The following is a 22,827-nucleotide window of genomic DNA, read 5'->3' as shown; positions in this document are numbered from 1 at the left end:
AACCTCACGGCAAGTTACGGCAACTCATACATACCTGCAACCATACGCTGCTGAAATTCTCTTCCGGCTATAATTAGAGATATACCTAGTAGAAATGTATTTAAAAAGAGTTGTGAAATAGTACAAAGACTCAATACATTAGAACTCGTAGTAATGTTATTCTATCTATCGAGAAAGCACCTTTCATTATCCTTTGGACTATTATTTAAGCTACTTTAATTTACCTAATTATATGCACGGAGTAAGTGAAATGAGGTACATCATTTTAACTGGTGGTGGAAGATGGTATTCTAAGCAAACATCTTTAAAAATGCTCCTATCTTAATTATTGTAGGAGAAAATAAACACAACTTCGGTCAGTGTTTCTCAGAAGTCAATAGGCACTTGATATTCCCCTCTGCTAACCAGAACGTTAACACAGCTGTGATTTCTCCAGGTCACTCTCCCCTCCAAGGCTGTGCAATGTTCTAAGTCAATGTGTCTCAACGTTACCGCACTGTGACCTGCAGACGGGTATGAGCTCTGAGTACAGGCGAAATGGCTTTATCATATCATGAAATGTGGGATATAATTTTAATTTATGGTGAAGCAAGATATAATCGAGCAAGAACAGGACGAAGGTGTTGGAAACGTTCAACCAACTGAAGACACCCAAGGGTCGGGCATTTGTCGGTGTTCTTCAGAGATTTCGAGACACTGGACAACTTCAGCCCACATATGAGAGAAGGGGTCGTTCACGGCAACAACATGTACTGACGGCAGAGGAAGACATTTTAGACTTGATCGAAAACGACCCGGAGAGGAACACTTGAGGAATAGCCCATGAGGTCGATGTGTCTCAGTACGTTATATATCGAACACTTAGGGAACGGGTGTTGTATACCCACCAAGCACAAAGTATTCAGTACCTTTGAGAAACAGATTCTCCTCGTATGGAGCGATTCTGTCAGTGGTTTCTGAGTACGAAACGGCAAAATCCGAATGTTTGCAACTGACAAATCTTGTATCACAAGATGTGGAGTACAAATTTTTCGTAACACTCATATCTGGAGGTTTGAAAACCTTTAAACCTCAGTGGAGTGAGGGGCTTTATTTTTCTTGATTTCACTCCTTAATCCACATCACGTTTTTCTGACTCCGTCCCCTCCTAATTCCTGCCAACAGGCAGAGTCATGCTTGGATTACGCAAGAACTTATCCTCACCGACTTTGCCTCGCCCCAACACCCTCTAGCTACAGCAGACTTAGTTTGCCATTGTTGCCTGAAGAGTTACTGAAAACCTAAAACATAACCCTTTTAATATTTACCTTTAAAATTAATGATTGCTGACAATTTATTGACATAGGTTGCTTAGAATAGTCTCGTATATCACCTGTTAGACGGACGTACCGTATTTTCAATTATACTCTGTATAGAATTAAGAAAATTAAGACTCTGTAGTTGTAAAATATTGTACCAGGAAAATAAGGCATACGTGTTTGTCAAAGGGGTATACGGTTCTTCTTGAGCGGTACAGAGAGAGGTATGTGAAATGACAGTATATATTTTTAAAAACAACATTTATTCCCTTCATTGAGCATGAACGATTGATTCCCAATCATTTATCTTGATAATAGATTTACAAAAAATGGCTAGCTTCCGTTGAAGTGATTGAAAGGAAAGAATGATTATCATACAAATAGGCTTGTCCAAAAATAACGAACCTTTCTCCAAGTCCTTAGGGTTTTCTCTTAAATGAAAATAAACTATGTCTTAAGGCAACGAATTCTTCTGAAAAAGTCTTTCTTGAAATATGTTCAAATTAAGTGAACAGAAAATGATTAAATTAAATATTTTACAACTTGTAATGTGAATTCTATTTAGAGTTTTGTAGCACTTGAGACACAAATCTTTGCCTACAGTTTATCAAAATATGTATCATTGAAATTTGCAAAAACTGTGAAATAGTAAATAAAGTTTGTCTTGTAAGAATTTAATCTTGTCTTTTAAAACAATTGCGTTAGACCAGAACGATTTCCAGTTAAAGTTTGAATGTTCGTAGAACTATCCATTCCAAAATCAAGGACTCTACCGTTCCACAAATGGAAAGTTAGTCTGGTGGAACCACAAAGATTTTTAAAACACTTACACTGATTGACAGAGCAAATGCAGCACCAAGAAGGAGTGGTCAGAACTTTATGCCAATTGCAGGGTAGACTGACGTCACTGAGGTATGCTCATGATGTGAAATGCGCCGCTGTGCTGCGCACGTAGCGAACGATAAATGGGACACGGCGTTGGCGAATGGCCCACTTCGTACCGTGATTTCTCAGCCGACAGTCATTGTAGAACGTGTTGTCGTGTGCCACAGGACACGTGTATAGCTAAGAATGCCAGGCCGCCGTCAACGGAGGCATTTCCAGCAGACAGACGACTTTACGAGGGGTATGGTGATCGGGCTTAGAAGGGCAGGTTGGTCGCTTCGTCAAATCGCAGCCGATACCCATAGGGGTGTGTCCACGGTGCAGCGCCTGTGGCGAAGATGGTTGGCGCAGGGACATGTGGCACGTGCGAGGGGTCCAGGCGCAGCCCGAGTGACGTCAGCACGCGAGGATCGGCGCATCCGCCGCCAAGCGGTGGCAGCCCCGCACGCCACGTCAACCGCCATTCTTCAGCATGTGCAAGACACCCTGGCTGTTCCAATATCGACCAGAACAATTTCCCGTCGATTGGTTGAAGGAGGCCTGCACTCCGGCGTCCGCTCAGAAGACTACCATTGACTCCACAGCATAGACGTGCACGCCTGGCATGGTGCAGGGCTAGAGCGACTTGGATGAGGGAATGGCGGAACGTCGTGTTCTCCGATGAGTCACGCTTCTGTTCTGTCAGTGATAGTCACCGCAGACGAGTGTGGCGTCGGCGTGGAGAAAGGTCAAATCCGGCAGTAACTGTGGAGCGCCCTACCGCTAGACAACGCGGCATCATGGTTTGGGGCGCTATTGCGTATGATTCCACGTCACCTCTAGTGCGTATTCAAGGCACGTTAAATGCGCACCGCTACGTGCAGCATGTGCTGCGGCCGGTGGCACTCCCGTACCTTCAGGGGCTGGCCAATGCTCTGTTTCAGCAGGATAATGCCCGCCCACACACTGCTCGCATCTCCCAACAGGCTCTACGAGGTGTACAGATGCTTCCGTGGCCAGCGTACTCTCCGGATCTCTCACCAATCGAACACGTGTGGGATCTCATTGGACGCCGTTTGCAAACTCTGCCCCAGCCTCGTACGGACGACCAACTGTGGCAAATGGTTGACAGAGAATGGAGAACCATCCCTCAGGACACCATCCGCACTCTTATTGACTCTGTACCTCGACGTGTTTCTGCGTGCATCGCCGCTCGCGGTGGTCCTACATCCTACTGAGTCGATGCCGTGCGCATTGTGTAACCTGCATATCGGTTTGAAATAAACATCAATTATTCGTCCGTGCCGTCTCTGTTTTGTCCCCAACTTTCATCCCTTTCGAACCACTCCTTCTTGGTGTTGCATTTGCTCTGTCAGTCAGTGTATATCACCTGTATTACTGGAACACTGGACTGGACTGGAGAACATGTAGTTCAGCGAACCACACGTGGAATCCCCTGTAGTCGGATGACGTGATGTTCCACATCGAACCAAGTCTTCTCTTCCCTCCCTGACAGGTGTAGATGATTGCGATAGGCACTCGTCAAGATTTGTCGTATTCAAATGTAGTTGTAGAACACGAAAAGTTCAACTGACTATCATTAACTTTAAGAGTGTCCCTTTTAACATAGCACATTATTTGGTAAAGTGCACACGAGTGAGTTATTTCAATCACTGGCAGCACATTTCAAGACTTTGTACACGCCTAATTCTATCCTCCGTAATTAATGTCACTCGGATATCACAGTTTATTAAAAGTACAATTCAATTACTCGTAAGTAATATTACTCGAATATCGCAGTCTATCTATAGCACAGCTCAATTATCTGTAAATCATGTAATTCGGAGATTACAGTTTATTAAAGGCATAGCTTATTATGAATAATTATAAGGGTCGTTACTTGGGAACGAAGTTCACTTCCACTGATAAAAATCAAATTTGAAAGTAATGTCACGAGAAATTGTATTTTACAAATGCTATTGCAGAAATCAAGCCCGATCGTAAAGCTCATTTCACGTAACTTTACAAGTATTTGCACGCAATGATAAAGTCTACTTATGGAGACGAAGTGTAAGTCTCATAATATTTATAAGAATTAACACACGACAATAAAGTCAATTCGTGAATACAACTGTTTGAGAAGTTCAGAGTTTGAACGTGAAGGGAAATAAAATGCCATTCAATGTTTCACACTTGTCACAAACGTATCGAAATTGAACACAGTCTTTAAATGTACAAGTTAAAGTACGGCTGCGAACAGTCTGTTTCAGAGGGCTAAGTAGTTTGTAGTTCTCTAAGAAATGTTCTCAATTCACGCGCGATTGTTTGTATTAAATGCTTTAAGTAGCTTCTATTCAAATACTGTCTCCTGTTTAATTACTAACGTCTTAAACTGTGGTTAGAAACATACAGTTAATAACTACAACCATCACAAGTCACTGTGATATTCAATCGAAAATTTCTAAGTGCCGTAGCACTCACTGAATTTACAAGTCGACTTGAAGATTCTCGCGTAAAATACTGAGTTCGACCGCCGTGTGCAAACCCTCTCACCAGCCTGCTAAGCTACGTCTGTGAATGCTGAACTTGAACTGGTGATCCTGTCTGTTTGTCTGTCTTAAAGTTTTCATTCCCACCCTGAAGGGGTGGGGCGGGCCATCTAGAGGGTAACGCCCTCTCTCTGGCCAGGCGAGGTGACGGGGTTGTAAAGAAGTGTGGGAAGAACGAGAGGGTAAATGGGTGTGAAAATAAGTGGAGGTGAAGGAGATTAAACGATCTCTAGCCTAAGAAGTGCAGAAGAGGTTGGTCTTTATTGAGAAGAGATATAATGTCGTAATGCTACAATAAAAGATGTAAGAAACGGAGCTTTACATGAAGGTGTTAGGGAGAAGATGGAGGGCTGGGGTGGTAAAATGAAGAGAAGTTGAAGAGGGAAGGGAGGAGAAAGCAAAAAAAGGCCTGGGAAAGGTAATGGGGGCATAAAGTAGTTGGAAGAGGGTGGGGCTGAAGAATAGCTGAGATGTGGACGAGGGGACTGTGAAGGTGGAACAGGCCGGGGACGACTGCGTGGTGATGGAGGACGGTGCAACTGTTGTGGAGAAGAATGAGAAGGTTCAGTCCTATGATAGCGGCCGTAAAGGTGGATACCTCGGTCGATGAGGTGCTGGATGTCGGCGTGTGTCGGCAGTTGAAGTCTCACCAAAAATCTAGGACCGTCGGTATTATAGATGAGAGATGCTCTCCTTACAGGTATTCCTGCCTGGCGAAGGTCACGTGTAATGACGTCAGGCGCTATACTGTGATCCATAGTGCGGAGAACACACCTGTAAGTGGACGGACGATCGGATGGCGGTGGTGACGGAGGTGGACATCTCGCATTCTCAGGAGAATCAGTAGAAGGTCCCTCGACAGATGGTAGTTGAGACGTTTGCTGGTGACTTGTCTGATCGAAGATAGGAGGGAGAGGAAGAGAGGTCAGGAGGGGAGAAGGGTGGGGCGTAGTGGTCGTAGTAATAGGAGTGATGGGAGGGAGATGTGCAGAAGTAGTTGTGGTAGTGGTGGTTGTAGTGGTAGGAACAGGTACGGTAAGCGAAATGGTGGGAGAGGTGGAGGCAGAGATGGCGGTGGTGGTGATGGTATTAGTTGTGAAACAGGAAGACGAAGGAATGAGAGGTGAGAAATATTGAGGAGGCATTAAAATATGAAGGCTTTCACGGCCGGTGTCAATATAATAAAAATCTTCCGGGCCATTATGCCATGGTCCATTCCTCTCGTTTCTTCCAGACGTTTCGACTACTGCTGCGGTGGTCATCTTATGTGGCGTCGTGTAGATACGCTCTCCTGTATCCCGCAGTCGCCAGCGAAGCTGCGATGAATAACCACTCCGGTAGCTTGGACGGAAGTGCAGGCACTGGCAGAGTGAATATGAAGAAGTACCTCTGGTGCTGGAGCAGTCGCCAGCGGGATACAGAAGAGTGTATCTACACGACGCCACAGAAGATGACTACCGCAGCAGTAGTCGAAACGTCTGGAAGAAACGAGAGGAGTGGACCACGGCATAATAGCCCGGAAGATTTTTATTATATTGAGGAGGCGTTCTGACGGCAGGCGGAGCAGGTTCTTGAGCTCTGATGTATGTTGGGGTAGATGATACTCGATGAAGTCTGCGATGAATAACCACTCCGGTAGTTTGGACGGAAGTGCAGGCACTGGCAGAGTGAAAATGAAGAAGTACCTCTGGTGCTGGAGCAGAGCCGTAATAAAGACGGGTGACACTAAAGACACCGAGCGGGCGAAGTTCATTATAGATGTCCTCGACCGAGAGAGCTGGGTCAACATCACTGACTAGACAATAATACATGGCTGGGGAAGGCCGGCCTCCAACTTGGCGCCAGCCGATATGCTTTATTAGGCTCGGCGAGGGACGGAAGTATAGGTGAGGCGTCACCGCGGCCGATCAAAAATAAAGGATAATGCCCGCTTGTAGAGAGATGTGTGGTGATCCTGTCAAAACTGCTCTCTTTTATATCATCCAGCGGGGCTGTCTCTTGTAGCTAGTGGAAAATTGTATTTCTATTTCACTGAATATCTTCTAATTCCACGGGTAGATTTCATCAAATTTACAGGGCTTTACGTTTGAACTATGGGCTACAATGTGATATGGTTTTTAAATTGAAATTCCAACGGGTTTAGAATTTGGAAAATGTTCTGGTAGGTTCTCGATCGCCACGACTTGTTCACGTGCTATTACGTCATCGGCAACGTGGAACAGGTGGTGTGGACTGCACGCTGAATATCTGGCTGTGCCGTGCCGTGTTGTTGAGAACTCATGTAAACGCTGGCCGTACTGTTGCAAATATCGGATTTTATAAATTTTATGTTACCGGTGACCAATGGTTCCTGGAACAATATATTGTGTATACGATGGCTTGGCACAACAGCAGGTTTCCTAGTCTGAACCGTATTATCTAAAAATGTTAATAATAATAATAATAATAATAATAATAATAATAATAATAATAATAATAATACCCGTGTGGGGATTTACCAGTTACCTCCATCGGGCGCGTCCCATTGGAATTGGGGAAGCTCGCTGGCTCTGCCGCGAGCACAGTCAGAGGGTAGTAGGGAAATAAAATACCACCGTGAAAAAAAAACTGGTCCCTTGCCAGGGTTACGGCGAAGACTGGTAAGTGACCAGAAGCCAGAAAACATCTTGAGGCAACCTCTAGGGCTAACAACCCTAGTTGTAAAAGGATGGGTACCCGTCCAAAGCAAAGTCAAGTCAAAAAGCATGATGGCACAACATTTCAAGAAACATACCCCAGGGGGTAAATCTTCGGATAAATCCCTCGCCGTGAACACCACGGCGCACGAGTCTCGTTCGGATTCTGGGGGAGACTCGACATCATGCAAGAGACGAGTCGGAGCGTCTCGGTGTACCCCGAAGAGTCAAAAACTCAGGCCAAAATCTAAAACCTTTCTAGCAACTTTCAACATAAATTCACTTACACAAACTGGCAAGCTGAAAACCCTCACCAAAGCTCTTCACGAAAATCAGATATCCATAATGGCCCTACAGAAAACAAGTTACCCAGATGAAGAGATTTTTGAATCCGAAGGCTACCGATTTTTCAAGAGCAAAGCGCAAAAAGGAATCCTCAATGGAGCTGTGATGCTTGGAACCGCGTTTGCTGTTAGAACCAAGATCCTTAAATCGGTTGCAAATTTCGAACCTGTGAATGACAGATTGTCTATACTCACAATTAAATGCGCGAACAAAACCTACGCCCTAGTTAACGCACATGCCCCTACAAACGATAAGAACAAGTCTGATCCAGACGAAGTTGATAATTTCTGAGACCTACTGGATGAAAAATTAAACCAAATCCCCAAACACCATGTCAAGCTTCTTTTGGGTGACTTCAATGCCCAACTAGGTCGTGAACAGAAGTACAAGAAAGTTATAGGAAATGACCCTGCTCACAAAAGAACCAATCCCAACGGCAAAAGTCTGGTGTCCATTTGCGAAAATCACAACCTGCAGGTCATGTCGACCCACTTTCGCCATCTTCCCAGAAAGCAAATGACTTGGCGTTTTCCCGTCCAAGCTCTCGGAGAGTTCCAAATTGATCATGTTGCAATCTCCAGGAGAAACAGCCCTGAGATTATGAATGTGAAGGTAAAGAAAGGCATCAATGTGGCCTCAGATCATTATATGTCTCTTATCAAATTCAAACCAATTCCCGCAAACACAAGGAAGACAACCAAACAGATCACACGCTTCGACAATGATAAACTTCGGCAAAGGGTCGAGGAGTTCCAGGAGAAGGCTAGACCAAATGACACTGACTTTAACAACGCCAAAAGTCTCCTAGTTGAGGCCGCCAAAGACGTAGAAATCAAGAGAAGCAAAAGGCATGCCTGGTGGAATGGTACCTGCGAATCAGTCCTCCAAGAAAGACTCAATGCATGGAAACAGTACTACTCTACGAAATCAGAAAATGATTGGGAAACCTACAAAACCCAATGTGCCCAAGCAGCTAGGGTGTTCAGAACTGAGAAACGTAAATGCGAAAAATCTCTCATTGAAAAGATAGAACGGACCTTTAGGAAGAATGAAAGCAGAGAGTACTACAGAGCCTTCACACGCAAACTCACTGGCTATAAACCCCCATCTCTATGCTTTGAGCGAAAGGATGGCACACTGGCGACGTCAAATGAAGAAAATTGCAGCATTCTGGGAGATTACTTCAAGAATGTACTTAATTGCTCTAAACCGCAAAGCGCCATTGAGACCAAGGAACCCTTACTCAGGTACCAAGATTCCAGACCACCCGACAGAGATGAAATCAAGCGCCACATTGCCCGTCTCAAAAATAACAAAGCGCCAGGGGAAGACTCAGTAGTAGCAGAACTATGGAAATATGCCCCAGAGGAATCACTTGATATCTTGCAAAAGCAAATAGAAGAAATTTGGAACAAGGAGACCCTACCCCAAAAATTGGAAAATAGCTTTGATCCACCCATTACACAAAAAAGGCAGCATGAAGAACATCAACAACTACAGAGGAATATCTTTGCTACCCATGACTTACAAAATTCTATCACTTGCCATCCTGGAACGTTTGGAAGCACAAGTCGAACATCAAATAGGTGAATACCAAGGAGGGTTCAGAAAAGGTCCCTCAACAGCTGAACAGATCCAAAATCTCAAAACGATCATCAGATATTGTACACTAAGTTCCAAGCAGTATGTGTCTGTCTTTGTGGACTTTAGGAAAGCGTACGACTCCATTGACCGGGAAGTCCTGCTAAACATCTTAAATGAATTTGGAGCTGATTTGAAACTGTTGGCACTAATTAGAGCCACCCTGACCGATACAAAATCCAAGGTGAAGTTCCACGGATGTCTCTCGCATTCCTTTGACATCAAAACAGGAGTCCGACAATGTGAAGGGCTATCCCCGATACTCTTCAACTGTGTTCTTGAAAAGATCATCAGAATCTGGCGGGTGAGATTACAGGAAACCAACTAGAGTCCATTGAGAATAGGAACCAAATCCAAGGGGATCGCAACAGACTGCTTAGCATTTGCCGATGATATTGCTGTTCTTTCAAACGACATAGAAACCGCTAGAGCTCAAGTTACAATTTTAAAGGAAATTGCCGAACAAACTGGTTTGCAGATATCGTTTGAGAAAACAGAAGTAATGTCTAACAAAGAGGCTCCACCAAAACTCCATACAAAATACGGGGACATCACCCGAATAGACAAATTCAAATACCTGGGTGAGAACATCATGAAAAATGGACTGGACAAAGAAGCACTTCAGGAGCGAGTACGCAAACTGGAAATAGCCTACCAAACATCCCGCACAATCTACAACAATAAATGCCTTCCCCAAAACACCAAGATACGTCACTATGAAACAGTTCTGAAGCCAGTAGTTCTATATGCAGCCGAAACCCTGTCTCTAAATGCCAACAAGGGACTCCTTGAAGAGCTGGAGAAAAGAAAACGCAAAATTGTGAGAGGAATCTTGGGATCAAAGTACAAAAATGGAATCCATCAAAAGAGATCCAACAAGGAAGTCTACAGCAAAATAGAGAAAATTACCGACACAATCAGAAAAAGACGGGCACGATTTAAGGTCATCTGAAAAGAATGGACGGAAGAAAGTTAACTAAAGAAATCTTTCACTTTTTTGATTCAAACCCCAAAACCACAATTCCCTGGTTTAGAAATACCAAAGAAGACCTGCAATTGCTACATATCTCAGCTGAAGACGCCCTTAACAGAGATCTCTTCCGCAAGAAAATATTGACGAACGGGCTAAACCGAGACGAGCAACCGAAGAGAAGACACGGTCCCCCTTGGACAGAGGAGCGTAAGCAGGCCCACTCACAAAGAATGAGGGAAATTTGGGCTCTAAAGAAGGTCAAATTCAGTGTCAAATGCAACAAGACTTAACGTGGTCCTTGATGGTCCCAGCGAATTATATTATAATAATAATAATAATAATAATAATAATAATAATAATAATAATAATAATAATAATAATAATAATAATAATAATAATAAGTGAAACACGAACATTGTCATACATAACCAAATGCCAGCTTGCTTCATGGGAATAAAAGCTAAATGAAATGCAAGGTTTCAGAGACATTCGCTCTTCTTGTAATTCAGTGTGTAGAATACATAATAATCTGCCTATCTCTGGGGGATCCAACGTGAATTTATTGGTGGTTGGATAATAACAGAAAGAACGAGAGTCTGCACTCAGTGCGAGATTACTCTTCTCGTCAGATATAGATCCTCTGCACAGAAATTCACTCAAGATGCTTCATATGCAATTCCTTTCAGTAGATAACCTTGTAAATAATGGACATGTCATCGTTCACGGTAGAGCACAAATTAATACATCCAACCTCCCTCTGCTGTTAAGGTCATGGGAATGCTGGCGGTGCGTGATCGGTGGATTATACAAAGTGTTCGGATATTCCCATTACAAAATCCTAGAGCTTGTTGGTGGGACTGGGTTGATTAAATTTTGAATAGGAACCCGTTTCCGGAAACGTGCAGCTTCCGTGCTGCAGGCACAACAATTACACATCAAGTGTTTAAATCTCCCGCATCTGCTGGGTGAAAGAGCGGTAGTAAGATAATTAGTTGTAACTCAGTTAACAGCATTTACAAACCAACATTCACTAATTTGGTAACACAAGAGAAATATAAAGAAATGTAATTATTTTGTCCCTTTAACAATTCTTTCTTCGTAAACAAACCATCATTGACTAATTTGATGACAACTGTCAGTGTTAAGGGAAAATAAAGAAACATAGTAATTCACAGACAGTATGGAAACCATAGTACTCTCAGTGGTGGAGTTTATGTTGAATGAAAACCACTGTGGTTTCAGACCGTGGACGGGCTGTCAGGACCAGATTTTCAGTACGCGTAAAGTAATTTGAAAATTTTACGAGAGGAATAGACAGTTATGTTCATGTCTCGTAGATGTAGAGAAGGAATAAATGATAGAGTACCAAGGGAATAGGTCTTAGCCGTACAAGAGGATTATTAGATGATGGATAAATACAGAAAATTATAGACATTTAAGCTGACAATCGGACTGCAGTGAGCATTAATGCTAGAATATGTTATTGGTTAAAAGTACTTGCAGGGGTTTGACAAGGTTGTAATCTTTCACCTTTGTTGTTCATAGTTTACATGGATCATTTACTGAAAGGTATAAAATGGCAGGGAAGGATTCAGTTAGATGGAAAAGTTGTAAGCAGTTTAGCCTATGCTGATGAGTTGGTGTTAATGGCAGACTGTGCTAAAAGTCTTTAGTCTAATATTTTGAAGCTTGAAAAGAGGTTCAGTATGACTGAAAATTAGGATTTCCAAGACTAAAATGATGTCAGTAAGAAACCTAGGAGAACTGAATGTCAGGTAGGTAATAAGACACTGGAACAGGTTGATCATTTCAAGCATTTAGGATGTGTGTTCTCCCAGGATGGTAGTATGCTCCCATGGCGCAACAGCCCCAAAGGGCCATGGCCTACCAAGCGACCGCTGCTCAGCCCAAAGGCCTGCAGATTACGAGGTGTCGTGTGGTCAACACGACGGAACCTCTCGGCCGTTATTGTTGGCTTTCTAGACCGGGGCCGCTATCTCACCGTCAGACAGCTCCTCAATTGTAATCACGTAGGCTGAGTGGACCTCGAACCAGCCCACAGATGCAGGTAGAAATCCCTGACCTGGCCGGGAATCGAACCCAGGGCTTCAGGGTAAGAGGCAGACACGCTATCCCTACACCGCGATGCCGGCTAGGATGGTAGTACACTAAGTGAAATTGAATCAAGGTGCAGCATAGATAACTGAGTTCATAATTGCGATCAACGGTATTCTGTAAGAAAGAAGTGAGTTGTCAGAAGAAACTATCTTTACATCCGTCTGTTTTCAGACCAACTTTGCAGTACGGGAGTGAAAGCTGGGTGCAGTCTGAATATAATATTCATAAGTTAAAAGTAACAGTCATGAAGGTAGGTTGATGGTACAAACAGATGAGAACAATGCCAGGGGTATTCGGGATGGGCAGATAAAGGCTAAGTTAGAAATGGAGGAAGATAGGTTACCTAGGGAAATAATGAGCTCGGCCATGGAGAGTAAGAGAAGTAGTGAGAGACCAAAGCGATTATAGTTAGATTCGATTTTAAATTATTCAGAGGAAAGACGTGCGGAATTAAACGAGACCACAGTGCTAGTTGAATCTAGAGGACTGTGGAGACGTTTAGTACACTTACACAGACTTGCAAACAGAACACTGAAAGGAAGAAAAGGCCATATTGTACTGTATGTACCTATGCATGTATGTATTGAACCCTTTAAGGTCCTTCGCAAGATACCTAACTTCGTTACCTACTAGCAAATCGGCATGAGATCATTCTCTTGGGTCGTCAACGGATTCTTCGTCACTTGATTAGGTAAGAGGCGGGTTTCAGTAATTTAAACTACTGTATCTACTAAATGAGAGGAGTCGAGTCAAAGGAAATGGATATTTATTCATTAATGACGATGAGGTCAAAGAAACTTGTGACATTATTTTTATCCTAAACCATGAACTCAGTCTTGTTCATAAAAAAATAACAATAATAACGATGATGACAGATACTGGCTTTGGAGACCTTAATTCAACTGCCTGAGGGGCGTCCTTACTAGAAACCACTGTCTTAATTTAAGAATGAAATAACGAAAGCCTGGAGATCCGTAAGATCGGTTTCCATGTGAGACCGCATGTACCACCATAATGATTCGTAATGATCCAGCCCCCGTAGCACGAGCTAAAGGATCTTGGTATAATTAAAGTAGTCCAACCGATATGTGCCACACAGCGGTTGTATGGCATGGACCCTTAATTGAATCGATGTGATCTGCGACTATGTCATGGACCGACATCTAACTTTGTGATTTACGTTAAAGTCACTGTGGATGATGACCGCAAGGAAAATTATGCTCTAAAGGCAGATGGTCCAAAACCAAGTCACTGAGATTGATGACCCCATGACCATCCAAATTTCTAAGCTTAAGACTGAACACAATTAAGTTACAGTAGTTGATGACCAAGGTTTTCACATTAATAAATCCCCAGCACATCTGATGCTCAAAAAATCAAAATAAAAAGTAATAACAACAAACCCTCACAACACTTGTGGCTGTAAAGTCCCTTTGCCATCGGATATATCCCTTTAATCGTTACGTTAATAAGTTGAGATTTCCCAGCAAATAAAAAGTAAGATTTCCATAATACATTTCCAAGTTAGTCACTTGGTTTTAAGCTAATTCTCAAAATACGATTTTACTGAAGTAAATAAGTTAATAAATGAAGTAATCTCAAAATCCGAATTAACAACAAATTTATCTACGCCGGACGAATGGTTTCTTTAAAATCCCTAATTATTTTATCACATTATTCGTAGTAACTCGGGCCTGTTTATCAAAACATTCCTCTGAAGAAAATCTTGATCTAATATTGTTTTACGCTCATACTTTTCTTCATCGCTGCTGAAAACGGGATACATTGTCATAATTTCCAGTAATATTTATTTATTTATTTATTTATTTATTTATTTATTTATTTATTTATTTATTTATTTATTTATTTATTTATTTATATCATGACGTCACTCAATAACCTTACATTATAACACTAACAATTATTAAGAAACTGGCTTGGATAACCCTAACATTAAATCATACATTTTGAATTAATTTACACACAATGCAAAATAAAACAATCCATGTCACATCGCTTATAACGCTTACCATTATCCGTTGGACTTATTTCGGCACCACCTTCGATATGGTTTCAGGTCGATGAGACTTAAGTGTCGTAATGCACCTCACCCAACTCTAGGGTGGATGGACTACTGCACCCGATATGCTCCACAACTATGACCTCATATAACAAGAACCTACATTTGTGCCTTGGGAACCAACAACAACACAACACATTCACCCATCACGAACTCTATGGATTGACAGCTATCGTGACATTCAAAAACACTTTGTACAACCCTCAATAACATCAAACAACATCACTACCGATTCTCAAATTTTGACATCCCCGAAAAAGGGTTATTTCCAACATATCGTACCATCGTGTCAATTCCGGCGCTTCGATCATGAATTCAAGTTTCTACTCAAAACGAGTCTCCTCTAAATAATGAAATCTAATTCCAAATATTTTCTTACGGATGACAAAGCTCAGTTAGTTTCTTTCTGAAATAAGCTGGCTCGACCACCAAATAGCCGGCTCTCCCGCGATATCTCTAAACAAACACTCATGTTATCTTAACTTGCATCAAATACAAACCTCGCCTCGCTGGGAATTCACATGAAATATAATTCTTGACCCACATAGATTATGCAAAGGGGTTTAATTTAAAACGTCACCCAAATATTCTTATCCATCGCGCTGCTACGGTTTCACGTGGAATCCTAACTATGGACTGACCCTATTCCCATATCATTAAATTACACAATATAATTTCTCAGATTTCCTACACTGAAAATCCCGGCATCAACACTACAGGATTTCAACAACCTGATCCACATTCCTTCATGCCCTTCCATTTTCGCAAGACTTGAAACGCTCGCTATCACAAATTCTCTACACGACAATAATATAGAATATCTCTCTCGGGTGACTCACTATGCTGTTATATAAAACACTCTGTGACAACTAACCATCTCTCCTCGCATATCTGAGATAATATTTCCAAACCGAAACTCACAAATTGACTTACACAAATTTTACCGTTATTTTCCTCTCATCAATTCTACACAGATTTCAACAGACTTTGGAATAGCAATCCCCTGTAACAAATTTTACCGGTCTCGCCTCGTAATTTCCCTTGACAAAATTTACATCGTCGAACACAACGGTGTGCCTTCCGCACGAGCTGACACTCCACCATTACCGCGCACTCGCTCTAAATGGTAAACCACGAATTTACGCTTACAAGAATATCATCTTTACACTAAACCGAATTTTATGATGATTTAATGTCTTAACGTCTTAACTTTGGCAAACCACAAATATAGAAAATAAACGTACGGAAATGATACTTTGCTTTAGACATTATATTCGTTTCTCAACCATCAAATCTACTACTATACAACATTTCACACGCTAGTTTCCGGACTTTCCCGATTATCCAAGAAAAATAAAAAAATGACCTTTTGTCATATTCCTCTAACATTTTCACGAAATAAAAGGGTGACCAAAATGCATCACAGATACACGAAAAAATTGGTGACATGAAATATATAAAAGCACTTTATAACCGTGGCATTTTACATACCTGTAGTCGTACGTCGTCTCCCATCATTGCAGCCTCACCAGCCTCTCCCATTCTTTATCCATCTCGAGAAGTAGCAGCTTTACAAAATAAATTTTTCCCTTCTCTGTTTTTGGTATCATTCACCTGAAAATAATGACATAAACAAAATAATGCCCTTCACACGTTCTCTTCCTCGCGAACGGAACACGTTTGTCAAAGCTGCGATCCGCACACGCAACGAAGTTAACTAATAAATATTAGTTCATTTAACTGCAACCTCAGCATTACAATGACCATCTGTTGCCTGGGCTAGAATTTGCATGAAGGTTCCTCATGGGAATACCGTTAACTTGACTGACAATTTTTGTCCACTTGGAGATGATATTAGATAACCACCTGTGGCCAAACCGCCCTCCCTGTGGGGACTTAGTGTGCACAACCGATTTTTACTGTTCTTCTGAGTAGCGTGCGGTCACTTCAAATTCTCTCAACACAATGCAGGATTACAACATGGCCCATCGTTCTTTTATAACATTTACTCCCACTCTCATGTCATCTGCATTTACCGCCAAAATTTTACAGACACATTTTCTACCCCATAAAAATGCAATTATGGCAGATCACGACATCGCACATAGTTGCTTACTTTAGTAGCGATGTTGCTGATAAGCATTTGAGGGTTTCTCTTAACCAACTGGTTTGTTAAATTACATCATAATATATGCACTATATTTGGTCGATGTTACAGAGTTCAAACGAACAGGCGCGTCTTTCGAAAAATTTCCTTCTGGAGCTATTTAGTGACCTAAAGTCTTTACCATTAATAAACAAATCGTTTCACTTACAATTTCCTGACGTTTACTACGGCTGTATCGTCGCCAACTCTTCTTAAAATGTACTTTTATTAGAAAAATAGTCCCGAAAAATCCATGCGCATTCTACACATGCGGGTGACGTAATTCCCGTAGCGTGAGAAAATCACCACCTGTTTATCCACCTGTCGTCTCTGGTCAGAAATAAAAAATGTAGCTAGAGCTCATGACTTCTAATTGATATGGGACCTCATCTAAATGACTTTAGGACTCTGGCTTCTTATGACTCAAAGGTCATGGGTTCAGTATGTATGTATGTATGTATGTATGTATGTATGTATGTATGTATGTATGTATGTATGTATGTATGTATGTATGTATGTATTTATTGAGCCCATAATCCTACGAGTTCAAAACAACCGCTGTGGGAAAGATTAGAACCAGAGAGCGGGAAGGAGAGCATCCATCTTGTGTACTTCGAGCCTACCAGGCAAGAGTTAGATCCATGTTCCTTGTCTGTTTGTCCTCTTGTCACGTGATCCAAACTGCGAGCAAGAGCGGGACATTTCGGGATACTTCGAAGATTTGCATTGACATTTTATTATTAACTACCATGATTTACTGAGATTCCCGCCTACTGTCACAAAGGGAATAATTACTAGAAATTTGTGAAATTGTATGGCAGAATTTTACCTCACAAAGAGAAGTACGGATAATAATGTCCATGAGAGGAGTTCATCGGTCATACACCAGAGCCAAAACTACACGTATCAGAGCCAACCCTCAAAAGACGCGGGAAAATTAGCGGAGAACTTTAATTACAGTAAGTACGCTCGCTGGAGGAATATGAAAAAGAACTGGAAAATATCACGTTTGTAATCAGCATTATGAAGGGAATTTTTGGTGCAAAATTTGGAAAATCTGTCAAACATAGTAGAAAATGACGTGGTATTGTGCAATAGTATGAGCCTTGTCTCTCATCATGGGATTCCTGATATATACTCCACAGGGCGAGTTGGCTGTGCGGTTAGGGGTGCGCGGCTGTAAACTTGCATCCGGGAGATAGTGGGTTCGAACCACACTGTCGACAGCCCTGAAGGTATTTTTCCGTAGTTTCTCATTTTCACACCTTAATTAAGGCCAAGGCAGCTTCCCTCCCATTCCTTGGCCCCTCCTATCCCATCGTCGCCATAAGACCTAGCTGTGTCGGTGCGACGTAAAGCAAATAGCGATAAATACTCCTCTTCCCACAAAAGGATTCACACTGCATTCATCGGTTCGACAGTCGATGTTTAGAAGAGAACTTAACAAATTTAAGATTTAGGGGATAAACTCGTGGTCTCGAAGGCCGTATCGGCTTGAGAGAAGTAGTGAAAGTGTAAGGTGTTGATAACATTAAAGTAAAGTTTAATAACCGTAATGGGATATCCACCCTAGCGCGACGGTATCATGTACTGTAGCTATTACGAAGGTTCTAATGTGAAGAAGACATTAAAATGTAGTGAGCTATCGGAAAATTTTTACACTGTCTTTTGGTTAAACCTGATCATGAGGAAAAACATTTGGTTGAGATTGGGAAGGCGAGACGAGTGTTATCTTTTCCCACAGTTACGCAGCAACGCAGCAGCCGTTAGCAGCATTTATGCGGTCCAAGCGATCGCCGCTCAAGAGAGTTGTATAGCCTGCACAGGTTTTTCTTGAATGTCTCGAATAAAGGGACACAAGTATTATTATGTTATTTTTTTAATGTGTAAAAGGTAGGAGTGGATCAATAATCAGTTTTTGTTACCTCAAGACGTGTGTGGATTCAGTGCTGATAATAAATGAATTTAAAAGAAGAATCAGGCATATTATAATGCCTGTCAGCATTGTCATGATGATGTTCTAAGCCAATCAATGTAGCTGGCTAAAGATGTGTCCAGGACAACTTCACGTCATCACTGCAACTGCAGACCTGTCTATTTACATTGTACCAGGAAATTATTTGATAATAAGCCAGACTAGATATTTCGGAGAGTAAAGCTATCTTAATCACAGTGCACACTGGGTGTAGACATGGAGCTGGGTACAGAGAGAGGTCCTAACTACAATGAGTTCCAAATTCTTTAAACTGAATTAATTCCCATAAGGTTCACCTTAAAATTGTGCTGGTTACAGTGAATTTGTTTCCATAGATCTTCCTTGATGGACAGCGACTCAACCACGGAAACACGATCCTCTGTAGGCAGCAACCAAACCATGGAACACGATCCTTCGTGTGCAGCAACCAAACCATGGAACCATGATCCTCTGTAGGCAGCAATCAAACCATGGAACACGATCCCTCGTGTGCTGCAACCAAGCCATGGAACCATGATCCTCTGTAGGCAGCAACCAAACCATGGAACACGATCCCTCGTGTGCTGCAACCAAGCCATGGAACCATGATCCTCTGTAGGCAGCAACCAAACCATGGAACACGATCCCTCGTGTGCAGCAACCAAACCATGGAACCGCGATCCCTTGTAGGCAGCAACCAAACCATGGAACCACAAGTCATTATAGACAGCACGGGGTCGTCGTTGATTCTTGAAGGTCCCGGCGCGGGGTATAACCACCCACTGATTATGTTACGCAAGTATTCACATTTAAATATCTCCCGAGTATCGGAATGATTCACGTAAACCACAGTACTTTGTGAATGGTAATAGTTGACTCGGTTCTAACTTAGAACCCAAACGTAAAATTAGGAAAATAAGTTGCACTTGGGAAAATTGTGGTGGCTTTTCCACAAGAGAAAAGAAGGAAATAAGATTTGATTTCTATCACTTCCATAGAGTCTTTCTGCCAAATTAATATTTGCACTGTTCATTGGAACTCATAACAACACAGTTTATTCCTATTCACGTCGAGATATAGAACGTCTGATGGAATAACTGTACTCTTAGAAATATAATGCTTAAGAAACGGAATATTTGTAGCGACCTTCTTGGAGCACAGTTCACTTGGAAATTTCACTTGTAGTACATGAATGTCTATGAGTGCACTTGGGTCTATGTCGTGTAAATCAGTAGGAAAAATCGCTATCATTCCGAACTACTGCATTCTATGCGAAGCAATTCTTCTTCTTCTTCTTCTTCTTCTTCTTGTTATTATTGAAAAGTCTGTTCGAAGGAAAATAACATATCACTTTCACTACCGCATTTGATATAACGTCTAAGTGAATTATTAAACACTTGTTGTACGAAAAATAAAGCCTCTGAATAATCTATCATTCACATGTAATTTTAAAGTTTAAGTCGAGTTCACTTGAAAAAAATCACTGTTATGGCTTCTGGCACACATGTAAATGTTAGGTATACAAGTCTTAGAATCACCTTCTTCAATATTTATAAGATCGTCAACGAGGTACAACTTACTGAAAGTTTATAAGTACCGTAACGCTGGAATTATTCTATGTTCCTCAACTCGCACGTCACTTGGGCGTAATCTCGTCCTGCAGGCTGACTCCGTATCATGCGGCGAACGAACATCGTCGTGTTGTCGGTGTGAACTGCCTTGACAGGACCAAGATTGATGGCCTTTGAAATAGATCTAGCTCTGACGTAATGTTTTATATAATATTGAATATCTCCGTAATCCCTGGATCGATTTTGGAGAAATTAATACGAGGAGACGTTTGAAATGTGCACTGTAAGATGTCGTTGTTTCTGAATAAATATCTCAATTGGTTTTGTTTGTTTGTCCCGTTCATCTACGGGGTCGGGTATGAAATGAGATTAATCTGCCGTGGCGGGTTTTTATGACCGGATGCCCTTCCTGACGTCAACCTCATTAGATGAGTTAATGAGATGAAATGAATGGCATGATATATGGTAGTAGTAAGGGATTGGGTGAAACCCGCTGCCGGCACATAGCCTACTCCTGTCGAATAGCACGAAGGGGTCTGCTCAAGGCTTTACGTCCCCATCCGACGGACGAATCACCATCAACAGCGTATTATGCCCTCATTCCATATGAGCACTGCGGAGAGGTTTGGAATTTAATCCAGGCTTCTGGCACGCAATCTAGTGATTAGAAATTGTGTACCACTTCAGCGGCCTTAACGATCATGTCCACCAGGCGGGCTACCTCAATTGGTTTAGGATAAAGAAATATTCTTTGTTTGGATGTTTCCAGATCGTACGACGCAAATTGTCCTTGACACCGCGCTGTCCGTGTGATGACGAAAGTAGTGATGTGCGGGGTGACTACATGCTCCTGCGACACTTGTTAGTATGAGAGCTGAAAATACACTCGCTAATACTTTATAAATTCTTTATAACGTATTTTATTTAAGAAATACTGATGTACGGTCAGTCCCGATACAATATATATATACTAGCAAGCTACCGTGCTTCGCTACGGTTTTAAACTGTAAGTTATTATTCAAAGCTTTACATTTTGGAGAGTCCACTTTCAGCTGAGCCTGTGAAGTACGCCCTCAGTTCGTATATAGACGGTTTTGGGGGAATGATTATTTATTATCTGATCTGACACTCATTTGAACCCCATACGGAAGAATTTGAATGTTTCAAGTCCTATCTTATTTAATATCTGGGACGTAAATGCGACCAACCTGTGAAATTTTGATTTTGTACGTCGAACAGTAATGGAAGGAATACTTTTTAAGGGGTGAATGTTTTTAAATATTTATGAACATCTAGTACATAGAAGACCACCCTTCATACAAAACAAAAAGTTCGTGCGTGAAACTGTTTCGGAAGAATGGATATTGTGTTTTTGAGAGGCAGCCACCATCCAAACCAATCAAGAAATACTTTGAAGTACACGATATTTTACACCTAGGACATAAAAGAGTACCTTTCTTGGAAAATTACAAATCTGTACGTCAAACGGTTTTGGAGGGATGAATAATTTTGCTTTTATAATTTGACAATTGTTGTTCATTTGTAACAAGCACTATGCTTTGAAATAAACCTTAATTAAAAGTAAATCTGGAATTCTATTTGTTGAAGGTGAGATTTTCCATGGATCGTGTTGGTTAACTCTCAGTTATCGTTTGGGGTCCATGTTAGCCGGTTTTCAGATTTTTGCGTTTCTTTTCTGATTTTGCTGTGCTTATATTTTCGTTGTATTTCAGAATGTTATAAAACTCTATTGTAATCGTTTTCACTATTAACACCAAGACATGTGACTGTAAATTTGTAACAAACGTAGAATATTATTACTATTTTCTTATTTTTCCATTCAATCAAATTCTATCGTGACTAAGTTTAACAAATTTCAGTAAGCACATTTTTTCCATTATTTAAAGTAGTTATGGTCTCCTCTGAACCCTGTCGATCGGTCGACGAGGTGATATGAAAGAATCCGGAACGCCCTAAGATTCAAGAGTTGATTGTTCTACCGGAGCATCCGAGACAGAGTAAGTTCAGTGCAAACAATCAGTATTTCTTCGGTTATTTTGTACAAAGCTGTGTTTACGACAGAGGTACAGTGCTTATTGCGCGGGTAGCAGAAGCCCCAGTTTCAATTCCCGGCTCGTCTTAAAGTTTTTTATTATGAACTAAGGGCTGAAACGTGCTTCGCTGAGCCTCGTGAGGTCAACTGAAGGAGAAGCGGCAGACTCGACCCAGAAAGCCAAGCAGTGCGGCTAAGGAAATAATCACGCTGATCGAGTGGAACTCCAACATCTACGAGGCACCTTACTGGACAGTATTAGTAGTCATCCTGGGAGGCCGTGGTCCTAAGTCGGTTTTATACACCACAATGAGTATGTATTTATCACTCACAGAACGAAATATGCACAGCGAAATTTGTTAAATAAAATTTTGGCTGGCACTGTTGAAGTCACCTGCGATTACGTCGGATGAGGCTAATTATCGCACATCTAATGCACCTAAATCCAGTAAATCCGCACAATTCCGCAAGTATGATCGCATGAAGACTCCTTCCCGCCTTCACGAACGCACAAAAGGTATACTCATGCCAACTAGCCAACGTCTTCAGCCTGAAAATAG

The sequence above is a fragment of the Anabrus simplex genome, chromosome 2 (assembly GCF_040414725.1).
Source record: "Anabrus simplex isolate iqAnaSimp1 chromosome 2, ASM4041472v1, whole genome shotgun sequence".
In the NCBI taxonomy this organism is placed as follows: Eukaryota; Metazoa; Arthropoda; class Insecta; order Orthoptera; family Tettigoniidae; genus Anabrus; species Anabrus simplex.
The sequence above is the reverse complement of the archived record's forward strand: the minus strand, read 5'-3'. Positions refer to the sequence as shown.